The following is a 15,967-nucleotide window of genomic DNA, read 5'->3' as shown; positions in this document are numbered from 1 at the left end:
ACACTTAGTATTTTTCAAGAAAATAGATCAAATTCAAGAACACCACTAAACAAGGGCATTCGACCGAGAGTTAGAGGAGAAAGAAAAAAAAATCCAAGCTTGTTTATTGATCCAAAAATCCTAATCTCTACGTAGTTGTGAAGTACTCAAGGTCCTCTTCAACGGGGTATAATTAGTTTGGCACAAGAACGACGTTTACGACAAGTCGGGTTTTCAAGAAAAGGTAAGAATTTTGCCCCTTTAATGTTATAGAATTGATGTGAATATGTTAAGGATTGAAAATAGACGAGGATCCCGTAACTTGGATGTACATAAAAAGCCATGGGTGTGTGTGTATAGTGTGTGTTGGCCGTGAGCCATAGGGAGGAGAAAATGGTGTGAATTTACCTTGTTTAGTTGGTATAATGTGTTGTTGTGATCCTTATGTCATAAATGATCGATTGATGAATTAAATTGGCGTTGGAAAATGATTTTGGATATTATCGGAAAGCGTATACCTTCGGTATCATTATGTATATCATTGTGTATTTAGGGTGCTAGAGACTTTAAATATGAATTTATAATGATGTTAATGAATTCAGAATGAAACGACGTGAGTTAGAATGTTCGTCGTGAATTTTTTGATGTTTTGAAAATTATGGAAAGTAATGGATTTTGGGGCAATTTCGTGTATGGCTTGGATTGTAGTTAGGATGTGATTGTATAAGTTTGAATGCGGAAATGAATACAATTATGTAGATGTAGAATGGGAGTTTTGAAAGTTTGATTGAAAGTTGCCAACTTAGGTAATAAAGTAGAACTTTGAAGCTAGAATGGTTTGATTGTGGCTTGTGTTGTTTGTTGATGTGTGGGCTGTTGTGGTTGATGTATTTTGAGCCGCGCTAAGCCTCGGGGATGTTAGATTTATAGGGGAAATGCTGCCGAAATTTCGGTAGGCAAAAATGATGTTAAAGGCATTTTTAGGCCTAAGAATCTCAATTGGTAACTTTGACCATTTGCAGATTTTAAACGAAACGGGACTGGACTTTTGGGAGAGCATACGACATCTGTAAGGTATGTAAAGCTTCCCACTCCTTCGTTTGGCATGTCTTAGTGTGATAGGCGAATATTGGAACTTCCGGAGCATTTCTGCTCCTCGAAACCCGACCCACAGAAAAGTTACTATTCATTCAATTCAATTGAAGCCTAAGGGCTCTATTTTGGCTAGAATGCCACCACTCGTCCGAAACCTATCGAAATGTGGTCGGGTAACTTAGAAATGATTATGTATGACCCTTTGGCCTATAAACGTTCAAAGAAAATATGTTGGCCACCTCAATTTGACTCGAGGTGGGCCCGCTAACCCCGATACGCCCTATTTGCCTTATTGGGCTATCTTTGTGAATAAAGTTTGATATGATACTTTCGATTTTGGAATCCCCTCTTATGAGATATATTTGGAATATTATGATATGATAAGTTACGTTTTGAGCCATACGTATCATTTTGGAAACTTTTGTGAAACGGATCTTTGTATCGACTAAGTATTCGCTTATTTTGTGCTATGGAACGATTTGTAAAACTATTATGTTTTGAAGGACTGTTTTGAAGTATGATCTGCATTTGTTTGCTCACGACTCCGCTCGTGCCTTATTATGACTTCGTTCACCGGTTCCCGGGCCGGTTATGATTCGTGCGCCTTTTAATAATTCGGCCGTATGCTGTGTTACGGTTCGCGAGGCTTCGCCATAGGTCCGGGTTCCGTTTGGAGTTATGCTGTGATATGGCTCGTGATGCGATACGCTCACCTCTGATTATGTTTGTGTTCGGGGATGTACGGAGATTTGAAACCTTCTGGTGTTATGCTGTGTGTGGCGCCAGCGTCGGAGTGGCGACCACGTTCCTAAGCGTTTGTATGATTTCGTTTGCATTGTATATAAGTATATGATTTTGATACGGATTTTGACATACCGATTTGTATTCCATTTTGTTATTTGATTTGCTGTCAGTTTTGATCCATATTTCTGTACTCCGTGCTTTACATACTCAGTACATATTTCGTACTAACCCCCTTTCTTCGGGGGCTGCGTTTCATGCCCGCAGGTGCAGATATTGGCGATCCTCCACAGTAGGCTTCCCACTTTGCTATTCCGGACTACTCCCCTTTGATCCGGAGTCCACTTTTGGTACAGACTCCTTTTGCTTTGTATATATTTGGTATATCTGACTATTTGGGTACGGCGGGGCCCTGTCTCGCCATATGTCCTTGTTTTGAATTCGTAGAGGCCTGTAGTCATATATGTAGGGTGAGGGTCCTGTATATGTTGGTTGATTTCGTTTTCTGGTCTTGAAGCGGCCTGCTTGTTATGATGGCCCCAAATGGCCCTTATGCTTATGTTTGTACTTTTGACCGGCGATGTCTATTCCGCCGCTCAGTTTGTATTTGATTTGTGCGACCGCTTAAGACATATTTTGATATAAATTGCATTTGATATGATCTCGTAAAATTCGGAAATACGTTTGGACCTTATCATTAATGGGTGATTCGGTATGGGCACCCAGGTAGGGTGCCAGTCGCGGCCCACGGGGCTGGGTCGTGACAGCATGTTACGCCTTGGGGTATGAATTACCTAGGTTGGTACTGTTGTTTGATTGTGGGCTTACTTGTAGCCTAGTTGTGATCTATTAAGGTTGTTTCCAGGTGTGTGATATTAGACTTGATACTTAGTCATCTAATTATGATTTTGAAGATTCTATCCCTCACTTATTGGGTATTATCTTATATAGAGGAAAGAAATTGACTTATTACTGATATCGAGAGATGTGTCCATATGTGGCACGAATGATTTGATATGTTATCATTATTCATTGATATTATGCATTGTACTTATTCTCCTCTTTCATGATACTCTGATATGAGCTGCACTTGGCATTGTTATTTGATTTTGGCTTGTTGCCTTATTATGATCTACTGGCTTGTCGCCACGTAAGTGATACTAGACTTGATGTTTAGTTTCCTTATCATGATTGTTGTTTGATTGTGGTTGTTACCTTATTGTGATATACTGGCTTGTCGCCACGTAAGTGATACTAGACGTGATGCTTAGTTGCCTTATAACGATTGTGAACCCGTATCTCTCATTTATTGGGTGTTTCCTTGTAAAGAGGAAAGATGTGATTTTTTCGTGATATTGCTATATGTGTCCATCTGTGGCACGATTGGTATTGATAGATTCTCAATTGCAATAATATCATTCATCATTCATGAATTCATACTCATATATTTGGATCGGGTTGCGCGCCACAACATAGATACATATATTGGACCGGGTTGCACGTTCTATATTGGACATGGTTGCATGTTTCGAAACATATGTGTGTGTGTGTGTGTGTATTGGATCAGGTTGTACACTGTAGCAGGTACATGGACTTCGCGGGTTCCTCATGGGTCATGACTGTTGAGGCGTGGAGGCATTCCGCTCATAGCATGTGTGTATCATTTCATTGCATTACATCACACGTGCATTCATATTACATTCATATGCATCTCTGATTTGATTGTTGTACTTATTGTATTTCATGGTGCGTTTTAGCTTTGATTTCCTTGGTTGATTATTGACTTGAGTTGTCATGTGACCGATTAGTACATACTTGGGGGTTGATGGACTCGAGGGTTAAAGACTTTCTCCTAGTCTATGACTTGAGGTTATGGAGATCTATGGTTAGTTGTACAAGTATTTGTGGTTATTCTGAGGAATCATGGGAAACTTGGCAGACTTGTGTTTGGGTGCTTCACCATAGGCTATGATTCGGCTATTTGATCCTTCTGTACATGAGTTTTTATTCTTAGACTGTGTGTCTATACTTGATTGCGAGCATGACTATTCTTCAGTTTCTTTCATTATATATGTTAGCTAACTATTTTCGGCCTATGATGCCTACTCAATAAGTGTTGTTGTACTGATGCTGCCTTGCTACACTTCATTTCGGGGTGTAGAGTGTGTGACAGGTTCTATTTCTAATCCTCGAGAGTGTTTCCTAAGATGGTGTTGTTAGAGACTTAGGGTGAGCTATTTGCCAGATCTGCAGCCCAAGTTTCCATTCTTTGTATACTTGTCATCTATGAGAGTATTCCTTTAGCTGTTATGAGCCTTGTATGTCAACATTCAGATAGTTCTTGTTATATATTCAGAATTATGTGTTTATTATTAGCTCTTGTACTGATACAGACCAGATGCCTTAGGTAGTTTATGTATTTCCGCACTTATTACTTTTATATAATATTTGAGACTTAACAGCATTTATATTATTCTTCCGCATTGATAGATAGTATGTTAGGTAAGGGAAGGGCTCGCCTATAAGGGTGGGGAATGGTAGGTGCCCGCACGACTAAGCGATTTTGCGTCGTGACAGTTTTCATATGTGTGAACTAATCTTAGTTGGCCTATGATGCTTACTAGTACGTGTGTGTACTGATACTACTCTTGGTTCACTCTTTTTTAGTTTAGAGTTTGAGACAGGACATTCGCCGAGACCCCGTTTCTAGCCTTCATGCTATTACTGCTGAGATTCTGAGGGTGAGCTACCTGCCTATCTGTAGTCCTGGTGTCCATCTTATTGTTTTCTACCACTCATTTATGTAGGCTGTGTTTTCATGTATCCAAACTTATGTGCTACTCTTAGACATCATAGTGGATCGTTGTTACGACCCTTTCTGGTCGTTATGGGAATTTAGGACTCCATTGAGAATTCCAAGGCCGCGGGTGGATTCGTAGGGCGTCTTTTGGTATGTATGCATGTTTCGTGTTGTGTTTTTAAGGCCTTGGGTGAAATGTGGGCTGATAGGGGGAAAACTGGACAGAAAATCGAGCTACTGTTCAAAATGCATGGCAGCGGCGGTGGGAGTACCGGTAAAGCAGTACCGCTCCCAGCAGTCTGCCATTTTCTCTTAGGGCCGCTGTGGTGAGCCACTGCCTGCTACGATGATGCCGCTATAGCGGGGTGGTGACCACTATAGCATTGAGTGGATTTATTGTGGGACTGCTATAATAGTGGCTTGGCCGCTATAGCGGGACCGCTACAGCGGCGTAGTGACCGCCGTAGCTGTCGATGGGAAGTCAGTATCCGTGTTTTAATGCCTTAGTTTTATATTTTAATTTGTAACGCACCAACACACTTCCCAATAAACACCTAGAGAGGATTTCCAACCTAGGGCAAGTTAACCTTGAGAGGTAAGTCTCTTTGCTTTCTATTCTACCATCCCATTACCTCTGTTATTGTAATCATCTTCCTGGGTCCTTAATGGTGAAAGTGAAGTAGGAATCCTAAAATATCAATAAACCTTCTAATCTTGACCGATGGGAATTATTAACGCTTATTTATCTTTTAAATGAATTGATTAGTTGGTATTTTTCATAAATTGAACAATTAGTTAAACTAAGTGATTGAGACCTAGGGTTCTATAAAAGTGGTGTCTTTGTCATAGAAAACTATTTGTAATGGGAATGTTGGATAGAATGTGGTAGAAATTGATGGTTTATGAATATTAGGGGCTTTGATAGGTTGTTTATCACCTAGAAAATCATCCACCCTTAGAATGGGGAGAGGGAAGGGTATTTCTTGCCTTGGTATTTGCAAATTGAGCAATGTGACTCATTAAGCCTTCTATTTTTAGACCGCGAACGTATTGAGGCATTGAGTAAAGGAAAGGTTGTAGCAGAGTGACAGGCATTGTTCCAGCTCTACTCTGAGGTAGGTTATGGTTTGCTTGAGTTAGACTTTGGTTAGTTGAATGTATGTTTTTGTGATTCTATTAGGAGAAAGCATGTCTAGTATTCATTTCATGATATTGTGTGGTTAAGCTCCTATGTGGTTGTGATTGAGTGTTGTGTAGGCTTCATGCCATTATTCCTGTGCGATTTAATCTGCAGTGGATATTTTGTGATAAGAAGTTAATATAATCTTCTCGAGGGTATTATGACGTGAAATGACGAGGTGAATATAGATATTACGAAAGTAAGAAATAATGTTCGGTAGAAGGTATGACAAGGCACACATGTGGCCTAGATTATGGGCTCGTGGTCCGAAGATAGTTTCGAAAATGAGAGGTTTATTTTTATATCCCGCGTCCGAGGTACTTTCCTGAGCGGAGTTTGTGCTTGGGTCTGAGGAGTGTTCCGGAACGAGTGGTACATAGACACCATGGGTCCCCTGCAGGTCATGACTACTGAGCTATGACATCAGATAGTACGTGTGTACAGCGAGTGGGGTTATCGTGGTAAATTTATTTTCGTTGTGGTTGACGTGTTGTGATTCTTAGCAATTTGGTGATTTGTTGTGATTGTCCGTCGTTGACTTGTTGCGATGTATTAATTTTTGTGTATGATTGACTGGCTTGTTTATTCTGTTGATTATATAAGGTATGCATGATACCAATCTTAGTCGGCCTATGATGCTTACCGGTATATAGTGTTTGAACTGATACTACCTTCCTGCATTCTTTGAGTGCAGATTTTGATATAGAGACCGCTATCGCCCTCATATCTAGCATGGAGGATATTTGTTGATAGATTTTTGGGTGAGCTTCTTCTCATTCCAGGCCGCCCGAAGATCTTCTACATATGATGTCTTTTCTTATTCTTGGAATTATGAATTATTATTGGGCAGATTTCATTTCTTAGACATGTTTTTGGCGTAGAGTCCTGTACGGTGACTTTTAAATTTAGGGGTTTGTAATAGTTAGCACTTCCGTACTTACTACAGTATTTATGGCATGATTTACTTGTTCTTATATTGTTAAATGAGTAATAATTTTTTAGCTTGATTTATATAAAAACTGTATTTAATGGATTAGGTGGTATGTATGTGGGTTCGCCCATTAAGATTTAGATGGGTGCCGGTCATGGCGGGTTGGGTCGTGACAAAGTTGGTTTCAGAGCCACGTTAATCTCATCATACCAGGACATGTCTCGCAAAGTCTTGTAGATCAGTACGGAGACGTCTGTACTTATTTTTGAGAGGCTGCCGGACAATAGGAAATCTCCTTTTTTCTTTCTCCTTTCGTGCTGCTTGATTCCAATTGGTATATATTGATTCAAATTGGTAACTGACTATCCTTCATTCTTTGGCAGATGGTGAGAACACGCGTGGTAGCAGCTAAAGGTGGAGGTGGTTGCAGAGGAGCTGGCAGCGGGGCGGCCTCAGATGGAGGTGGCGTCCCAGTGGTTGACCCCATGCCTCCAGTGGTCCTTAACGAGACAGCGAGAGTTCAGCCGCACCAGCCCAGCCAGCAACAATGCCAGTCCCACAAAGTGCTGCAGCTGCTCAGGGTGTACCAGACGCGATGGCACAAGTGTTGAATCTGTTGCGTGGGTTAGCACAAGCCGAAGCTATACCAGTGGGTCCAGCAGGTAGGGGTGCAGGGATAGCCGCTCCAGATCTGGACATAGGACAGGCTCCAGGGGTTCATTACGCACCAACAGTGGCGCCTCGCTTGGATGAGGTTTCGGGTTTTGAGGCCTTCCCGAGGCCTATTGTAGGGCCAGTGATGACTGGTGAAGAACATGATCTGTTTTGGAGGTTCATAAAAATGAAGCCACCTGTGTTTTATGGTACTGAGTTGGATGACGCATATGAGTTCATCATCGACTATCATAAGCAGCTCCATAAGATGGGGGCCATGGATAAGTACGGGGTAGAGTTTGTGACGTTCCAGTTCTTGGGTAATGCCGAGCTTTGGTTGAGGGCTTATGTGGAGTTTAGGCCAGCTAGGTCTCCTCATTTGACTTGGATCCAGTTTTACTCTGTGTTTTTGGACAAGTATGTTCCGCATACTACTATTGATCGGGGGAACTCGCTGGTTGCTGTGCATGAGTCCCGTTTCAAGTCCCTATCCCGATATGCTCTTCAGTTGCTGCCCACTGAGGGGGAGAGGATATGGCAGTTTTTGAAGGGGTTGAACACTAGGCTTCAGTTATCAACTCTTCAACTTGTAGCCACTGGGATTCATTCTAGGAGGTAGTGGAACGCGTCCGTACTGTTGAGGGTATTAGGCAGGACATTCAGGCGAAGCCTATAGAGAAGACGGCCCGTAGGGGTGGGATTTTCAGTAACTCTTTCTCGAGGGGTCAGAGTTCGCAGGTTTATTCAAGGCGTCCGGTTCAGTCCGCGATGTAGGTGTCAGCTGGGGGCCCATCAGGGATAAATTATCAGGCTTCTGGTCAGTATGGAGATTATACTACTTCATCTTCTTCTGTTCAACAGCCTACGCTGGACCGTGCTTGCATCGAGTGTGGCGAGGTATGCCATATTAAGAGATATTGCCCCAGCCTTGGATAGAGTGGGCAAGGGACTCAGTATCAGGCTCCCCAAGCTCCATATGCACAAAATATAGGGGGTAAGGATCGCGCATCATCTAGGCAGGGCGACCACACCGCATGTAGGGTTGGTGACCAGCCTAACCGAGGCCGTTCTCAGGCAGGTAGAGGCAGACAGCAGCCCGGTAGGGGCGGGGCTCAGACTGGTAATGGTAATCACAGTGGTACGTAGGCGATAAGGGGGCGCGGTCATTTGTATGCCTTCCCAGGTAGACCCGAGGCTGAGGCCTCCGATACAGTTATCACAGGCACTATCTCCATTTATAACCGTATGGCTTCTGTTTTGTTTGATCCGGGTTCTACTTTTTCCAATGTATCTACCTATTTTGTTGTCGGTCTGGATATGATGTGTTATACTCTTGTTACCCCTATTTTTGTGTCTACTCCTGTTAGGGATTCAGTGGTAGTGGATAACATCAACGTTGCGTGTGCAATTTCATTGATGGGTATAGTACTTGGGCAGATTTAATGATTTTAAACATGGTAGATGTCGATTTTATTTTGGATATGAGTTGGTTGTCCCCGCATTATGCTATACCTGATTGCCATTCTAAGACGGTTACATTAGCCATGCCCAGGGCAGCTAGACTTTAGTGGAAGGGTAACCTTAGTCTCCTCCCTAAGAAAGTAATATCCTTTGTTCGTGCTAGGAAGCTAGTAGAGAAGGCTTGTTTAGCTTATCTATCACATATCTGTGATACCAGTGTAGATACTCCATCCCTTGATTCGGTTCCAGTGGTACACGAGTTTATGGATGTGTTCCCTACGGGCTTGCCTGGTATGCCACCGGATCATAATGTTGACTTCAGGATTGACTTAGACCCAGGGACTTGTCCTATCTCTATTCCATCTTATATGATGGCGCCTATAGAACTCAAGGAACTGACAGAGCAGTTGCAAGATCTTCTGAATAAAGGGTTTATTCGCCCGAGTGCCTCTCTGTGGGGTGCTCCTGTGTTGTTTGTTAAGAAGAAGGATGGGTCTATGTGCATGTGTATTGATTACCGACAGTAGAATAAGGTAACTGTCGGAAAACAAGTATCCCATACCCCATATTGATCAGTTACAGGGAGCTTCGGTGTTCTAAAAAATTGACCAGGGTACCATCAGTTGTTGATTCGGGCAGTAGACGTTCTTAAAACTACTTTTCAGACCAGGTATGGACACTATGAGTTCTTGGTTATGTCCTTTGGGCTTACAAAATCCCCAACTGCGTTCATGGATTTGATGAACAATGTGTTCAAGCCCTACCTAGATTAATTCGTTATAGTGTTCATTGATGGTATCCTATTGTACTCTGGGAGTAAGGAAGACCATGAGAATCATTTGAGAATTGCTCTTGGAGTATTGCGGGAGAAGGAATTGTATGCTAAATTCTCCAAGTGTGAATTCTGGTTGTCTTCTGTGTCTTTCTTAGGGCATGTTATTTTGAAGGTGGGTACCATGGTGGATCCTTAGAAAATTCAGGTAATCTAGAGTACACAGAGCATCGCAGTTTGCAGCATGTGTTCACTCAGAAAGATCTGAACTCTAGACAGCGGAGGTGGATAGAACTACTGAAGGACTATGATATCACCATTTTGTATCACCCTGGTAAGGCCAATGTGGTAGCTGATGCATTGAGTCAGAAGTCGGCTAGTATGGGAAGTCTGGCTCGTTTAATTTCTTCTGAGCGTCCGTTAGCTATAGAAGTGCAGACTCTGGCTAATAGTTTTATGAGACTGGATATCTCTAACACAGGCAAGGTGTTGGCTTATGTTGAGGCTCGATCATCATTTTTAGAGCAAATTAAGGCTAAGCAGTTTGAAGATGCTAAGCTATGTAAAATACGAGATAAGGTGTTACATGGTGTGGCCAAGGAGGTCATGATTGATGAGGAAGGAGTGCTGCAAATCATAGGGCGAGTGTGTGTGCCACGTGTGGGCGACTTGATTAAGACAATTCTGACAAAGGCTCATAGTTCGAGGTATTCAATCCACCCTGGTGTCACTAAGATGTATCGTGATTTGAGGCAACATTACTGGTGGACTAGGATGAAGCGGGCTATTGTAGAGTACATTGCGAAGTGCCTAAATTGCCAATAGGTGAAGTATGAACATTAGAAATCTAGAGGTACATTGCAGAGAATGCCCATTCCTGAATGAAAGTGGGAAAGAATAGCTATGGATTTTGTATTGGGTCTTCCGAAGACGTTAGAGAAGTTTGACTCTATCTAGGTTATTGTTGATAGGTTGACTAAGTCTGCCCACTTTATTCCAGTGAAGATAACTTATGATGCAGAGAAGTTGGCTAAAGTTTACATTCAGGAGGTACTTAGACTCCACGGGGTTCCTATCACCATCGTGTCTGATAGGGGTACCACGTTCATATCCAGGTTTTGGGAGTGTTTGCATGAGGAGTTGGGTACCAGGCTAGATCTTAGCATAGCCTTCCATCCTCAGACTGACGGGCAGATTGAGCGGACTATTCAAGTTCTGTAGGATATGCTTCCTACTTACGTTATATATTTCGGTGGGCATTGAGATCAGTTACTGCCCTTAGCCGAATTTTCTTATAATAACAGCTATCACTCGAGTATTGATATAGCCCCATTTGAGGCATTGTATGGAAGGAGGTGTAGGTCTCCTATTGGATGGTTTGATGCATTCGAGGTGAGGCCGTGGGGTATTGATCTTCTGAGAGAGTCCTTAGACAAGGTAAAGGTTATTCAAGCCAAGCTTTTGGCAGCGCATAATAGATAGAAGGAGTAAGAAGACTGCAAGGTCCGAGATCTCGAGTTTGAGGAAGGAGAGCAAGTACTGTTCAAGGTCTCACCCATGAAAGGGGTGATGAGGTTTGGGGAAAAGGGAATGCTTAGCCCGAGGTTCATTGGTCCATTTGAGATTTCAAACATATGGGAGAGGTGGCTTACAAGTTGGCTTTACCTCCAGGTTTATCAGACGTTCATTCGGTGTTCCATGTGTTAATGTTGAAGTGGTACCACGGCGATGGTTCCTATATCATCCGTTGGGATTCAGTTTTGCAAGATGAAAATCTGTCATATGAGGAAGAGCCTATTGCTATCTTAGATAGGGATGTCCGCAAGTTAAGGTCCAAGAAGATAGCCTCTATAAAAGTTCAGTGTAAGAATCGACTAGTGGAAGAAGCTATTTGGGAGAGAATGACCTACTTTCTATGTTCTTCTAAGAATCGACTAGTGGAAGAAGCTATTTGGGAGAGAATGACCTACTTTCTATGTTCTTCTACATTTCAAGTATCTAAGCCTTCCAATACCTTAAACAACATGAAATGATCATAAAACTTACCTTGGAAGTTGGTTGAACAAGCCTTGAGTTGAGTTTCTACCTTAGCATCAAAACCCTTCTTCACCTCTTTTGATTATCTTTGAGGAAGATGAACCCTACTTAGTTTTCATACACTTTATTTCATGGATTATGTAATGTTGATCTTAGTCTCCCTTGGATTTCTCTTGTGGTTGAAGAGTAGGGAAAGTTCTAGAGGCTTCTTGAGTTGGAAGAAGTGGGAAATGAAATGGGTGAAATGAAAAAATGACCCCTTACACTTAATTTAAAAGCTGGCCGAGACCCATTATACGGACCAACATACGGTCCGTACTATTTATACGGACCGTATGTATGGGCGTACAATTGGTCCAGTAGCTGGTCCCTTCATTGGCCAATTATACGCCCAGTATAAATTATACGGTCCGTAGGTTGGACCGTATAATGCCCAGTGGTTCCGTTTTCGTTCTCGTTGTCTCGTTCGATCTCCGATCCTTATGGAACCTTCTTAACACTTGTTTAATACTTCAATACCAATATAAGGGACGTCATTGCATGTCTCTAAGACACCATTATGCCCTCACCAACTCGTTGCTCGTTATTCCTACTCGATATACGACTTATGGCTCGCTTTCCTTGACAACTTCTTTTCCTTATCTCGAATGGTTTTGAAATCTCGTTTGGGGTTATCAAACACTATTCCTAACTCATTGAAATGTCGTATACGCTATGACCTTCGTTGTCCTATTCATAGTACACGTACGGGGAATCTTCCGAGGTGTAACAGTTCCAGCTCTACTTTGTGGTAGGTTACAGTTTACTTGAGTTAGACTTTGATAGTAGAATGTATGTTTTTGTGATTCCATTAGGAGGAAGCATGTCTAGTATTCATTACATGAAATTGTGTGGTTAAGCTCCTATGTGCTTGTGATTGAGTGTTATGTAAGGCTTTATGCCATTATTCCTGTGTGGTTTAATCTGCAGTAGATGCATTGTGATGAGAAGTTAATATAGTCTTCTCGAGTGTATTATGACGTGAAATGACAAGGTGAATATGGATATCGAGAAGGTAAGAAACACTGTTCTGTAAAAGGTATGACAAGGCACACATATGGCCTAGATTATGGGCTCGTGGTCCGAGGATAGTTCCGGAAATGAGAGGTTTATTGTTATATCCCGCCTTCGAGGTTCGTTCCGGAGCGGAGGTTGTGCTCGGGTCCGAAGAGTGTTCCGGAACGAGTCGTACATGGACACCATGGGTCCCCTGCAGGTTATGACTACTGAGCTATGACATCAGATAGCATATGTGTACAGCTAGTGGGGTTATGGTGATAAATTTGTTTCCGTTGTGGTTGACATGTTGTGATTCTTGGAAATTTGGTGATTTGTTGTGATTGTCCGTGGTTGACTTGTTGTGATGTATTGATACTCGTGCATGATTGACTGGCTTGTTTATCCTATTGATTTCATAAGATATGCACGATACTAATCTTAGTCGGCCTATGATGCTTATTGGTACATAGTGTTTGAACTGATAATACCTTGCTGCATTCTTTGAGTGCAAATTTTGATATAAAACCGCTACTCGTCCTCACATCTAGCGTGGAGGATATTTGCCGATAGATTTTGGGGTGAGCTTCTTCTCATGCCAGGCCGCCCGAATATCTTCTACTTATGATGTCTTTTCTTATTCTGGACATTATGGATATTTATTAGGCAGATTTCAGTTCTTAGCCATGTTTTGGCTTAGAGTCCTGTACGATGACTTTCGGATTTTAGGGGTTGTAATATTTAGAACTTCCGCAGTTACTACAGTATTTATGGCATGATTTACTTGTTCTTTTGTTGTTAAATGTGTAATAATTGTTTATCTAGATTTATATAAAAACCGTATTTAATGGATTAGGTGGTATGTATGTTGGTTCGTCTATTAGGATTTAGGTGGCTGTCGGTCATGACAGGTTGGGTTGTGACAATAATCGTTCTTGCACTGTGACTTCAGTTCTTGGGATTGTATTATGACTCAGTATTTTTTCGCACATTCAGTATTTATGTTATGACTTAAACTTATTACTGATTGTTGTTTATATTTTATGTTGAATCAAAATTTGATTAAGTAATTGGAATTAAGGGGATGGTACGCCCACTTTGGGGGGGAGGGGGAGGGGTGTTAGTGTAGTTGCCGTCACGACTATGATATTTGGGTCGTGACAACTTGAGGGTTATATTTTTACACATTGTACATTGAAATTCATTATGCTATTCATCTTTGACTTTTTCTTTATTTCCTTTCTTTATTTTGGTAAGATTTTTATTGATTATATTTAGATCATAACTAAATCTTTCTTCATCACTACTAGGAAAGTTGTTGTATCTTATTATAAAAACCAAATTAATTTATAACTTCATAAAACAATTGTTAATAAGTTGCTTGCCAATCTTCTCAAAATTATTTTAGATTTCAATAAACTCAAAATAGAGCATCCTAAAAACTATAAATAGCAAGCTAGGGAATAGATATTTTACAAGATAGAATCATCACAGATTTATCGCACACTTTTCAAAATAACAATGAGACAGACATGCATCACTTTGCTCTCCATGGCTTTCATGATCCTTGTTACAATAGGTATATCTCCTTATTTTTTTTAATATCTTATTAAAATGAAAATTCTATTACTGCAGATATTGTTTTATGTCTAAAGACACAATTCGGTTCTTAAAATAAAAATGTTTCATAATATGAATTGATAATGTTGGAGATTCTGAAATATAAATTTATGTTCACACAATATTATTCCTAAATATCTTTGATTTCAAGGACTTCCGTAATAAAAGGCATATCAAAATCCTATTTTAATTATTTCAATATATAATCTATCAAATGGTAGCAAAGCTATTTCTATATTTAATACCAACTATTTTTATGTTAAAGTTTATCTATTTTTAGTTATAATTGTACTACTTTAGAATGAAAATTTGACTTCTATTTATTTATAGGCTTGCAGAGTGTACAAGGTTCAGTTTTGATAGGTGAACCATGCACAACAGTTGCAGATTGCCGCCATTCTTGTCAACATGGGATGATTTACTATTATGCCAATGGATATTGCCATTGTGATATGAAGGAGGAGGCTATCGGCAAAAGTGCAGCAAGAGTTTTTAGAAAACTTGTATAAATTAATATGACATTGTGATTGTACACAAGAACAACTATTTATCACAATATCCTTTCGTTGGTGGAAAAAATGAAGACTTCAAGTATTAATTGAGAATCTTGTCCCTTTTTTAATATATTTTATTATCACGAAAAGACGTTACATCCTTTTTTCATAACTAGATGTTACTTCTTTTATTTTATTTGTTATCATGACTTAAATTCTTATATTATATTCATACACTCTTTATATATAGTAAATAAGCATTGATATAGTCACTCAAAAATCCAAAATGAAACAAATATTGGATTTTGTATAAAACTAAAAATAAATCAAGGTAAAAATAGACCTCCTATATTAATCAAAGACTAGTTCTTCATCTATCACGATCCTAAATCTGAAGGATCCGGATCGGCACTTGGCAATCCTGCTGAGGAACTATTCTTTTAAGCATCTCATAATGATTCCAAGCTGTCACGACCCAATTTCACTAAGTTGTGCGGGCACCTACCTTTTCCTCCTCCATAGAGGAACTCTCATCCTAACATTCATAAAACATAAGTAAGCGAAATAAAATCGAATAACGTAAGTCTCACAATAATAATATAAATAAATGCAGAACTAATGAGAATTCAAACCCGGTATCTGGTCTAGTAATACAAGAGCTCTACTAAACACTACAAGTCTGAATAGGACAATAAGTCTCAAATGATGTCCCGAAATAGAAATAAGACATAACTAGTAAGAGTAGTCTTTGGGCTGCGGTCGTCATTATGCTCACCCTGAATAGACTCGACAGAAAACTCAGAAATTGGCCATGAGGAGATGAAGCGAAACCTGACAAGTACTCTGGATCCATAAAAGAAAGCAACAAGTGTAGGTTAGTACAAACAAGTACTTGTAGGTATCATGGGCCGACTAAGACCAGCTAACATATATGAAGGCAATAAAGTAAGATAAACACGCAAACAGTAAGGTACAAGTCATCACTAAACAGGTATCCATAATACGAATCACAGCCTATGTTATAGAATCGAAACCCAATTGTGCCAAATCTCAGTATATCAACTCCGAATCTATCAATCACAATACATATCACGCATCTAAGTCATTTTGTGCCTAGTCTCAGTATATCGACTCTGAATCCATCAATGTCAATACGCATCACACATCT

The 15,967-nt window shown here is 40.5% G+C and overlaps 1 long non-coding RNA gene across 1 annotated transcript; it reads left to right on the top strand.

Annotated features, from left to right (window-relative positions):
* Positions 1–14,158: 14,158 nt before the first annotated feature.
* LOC132601536 (uncharacterized) lies at positions 14,159–14,910 on the top strand. The gene is made up of 2 exons (XR_009567563.1): positions 14,159–14,264; positions 14,636–14,910. It is a non-coding gene; the product is annotated as an uncharacterized LOC132601536 (long non-coding RNA).
* Positions 14,911–15,967: the final 1,057 nt, after the last annotated feature.

The sequence above is a fragment of the Lycium barbarum genome, chromosome 1 (genome assembly GCF_019175385.1).
Source record: "Lycium barbarum isolate Lr01 chromosome 1, ASM1917538v2, whole genome shotgun sequence".
Classification (NCBI taxonomy): domain Eukaryota; kingdom Viridiplantae; phylum Streptophyta; class Magnoliopsida; order Solanales; family Solanaceae; genus Lycium; species Lycium barbarum.
This window is presented reverse-complemented; position numbering and strand designations above follow the sequence as displayed.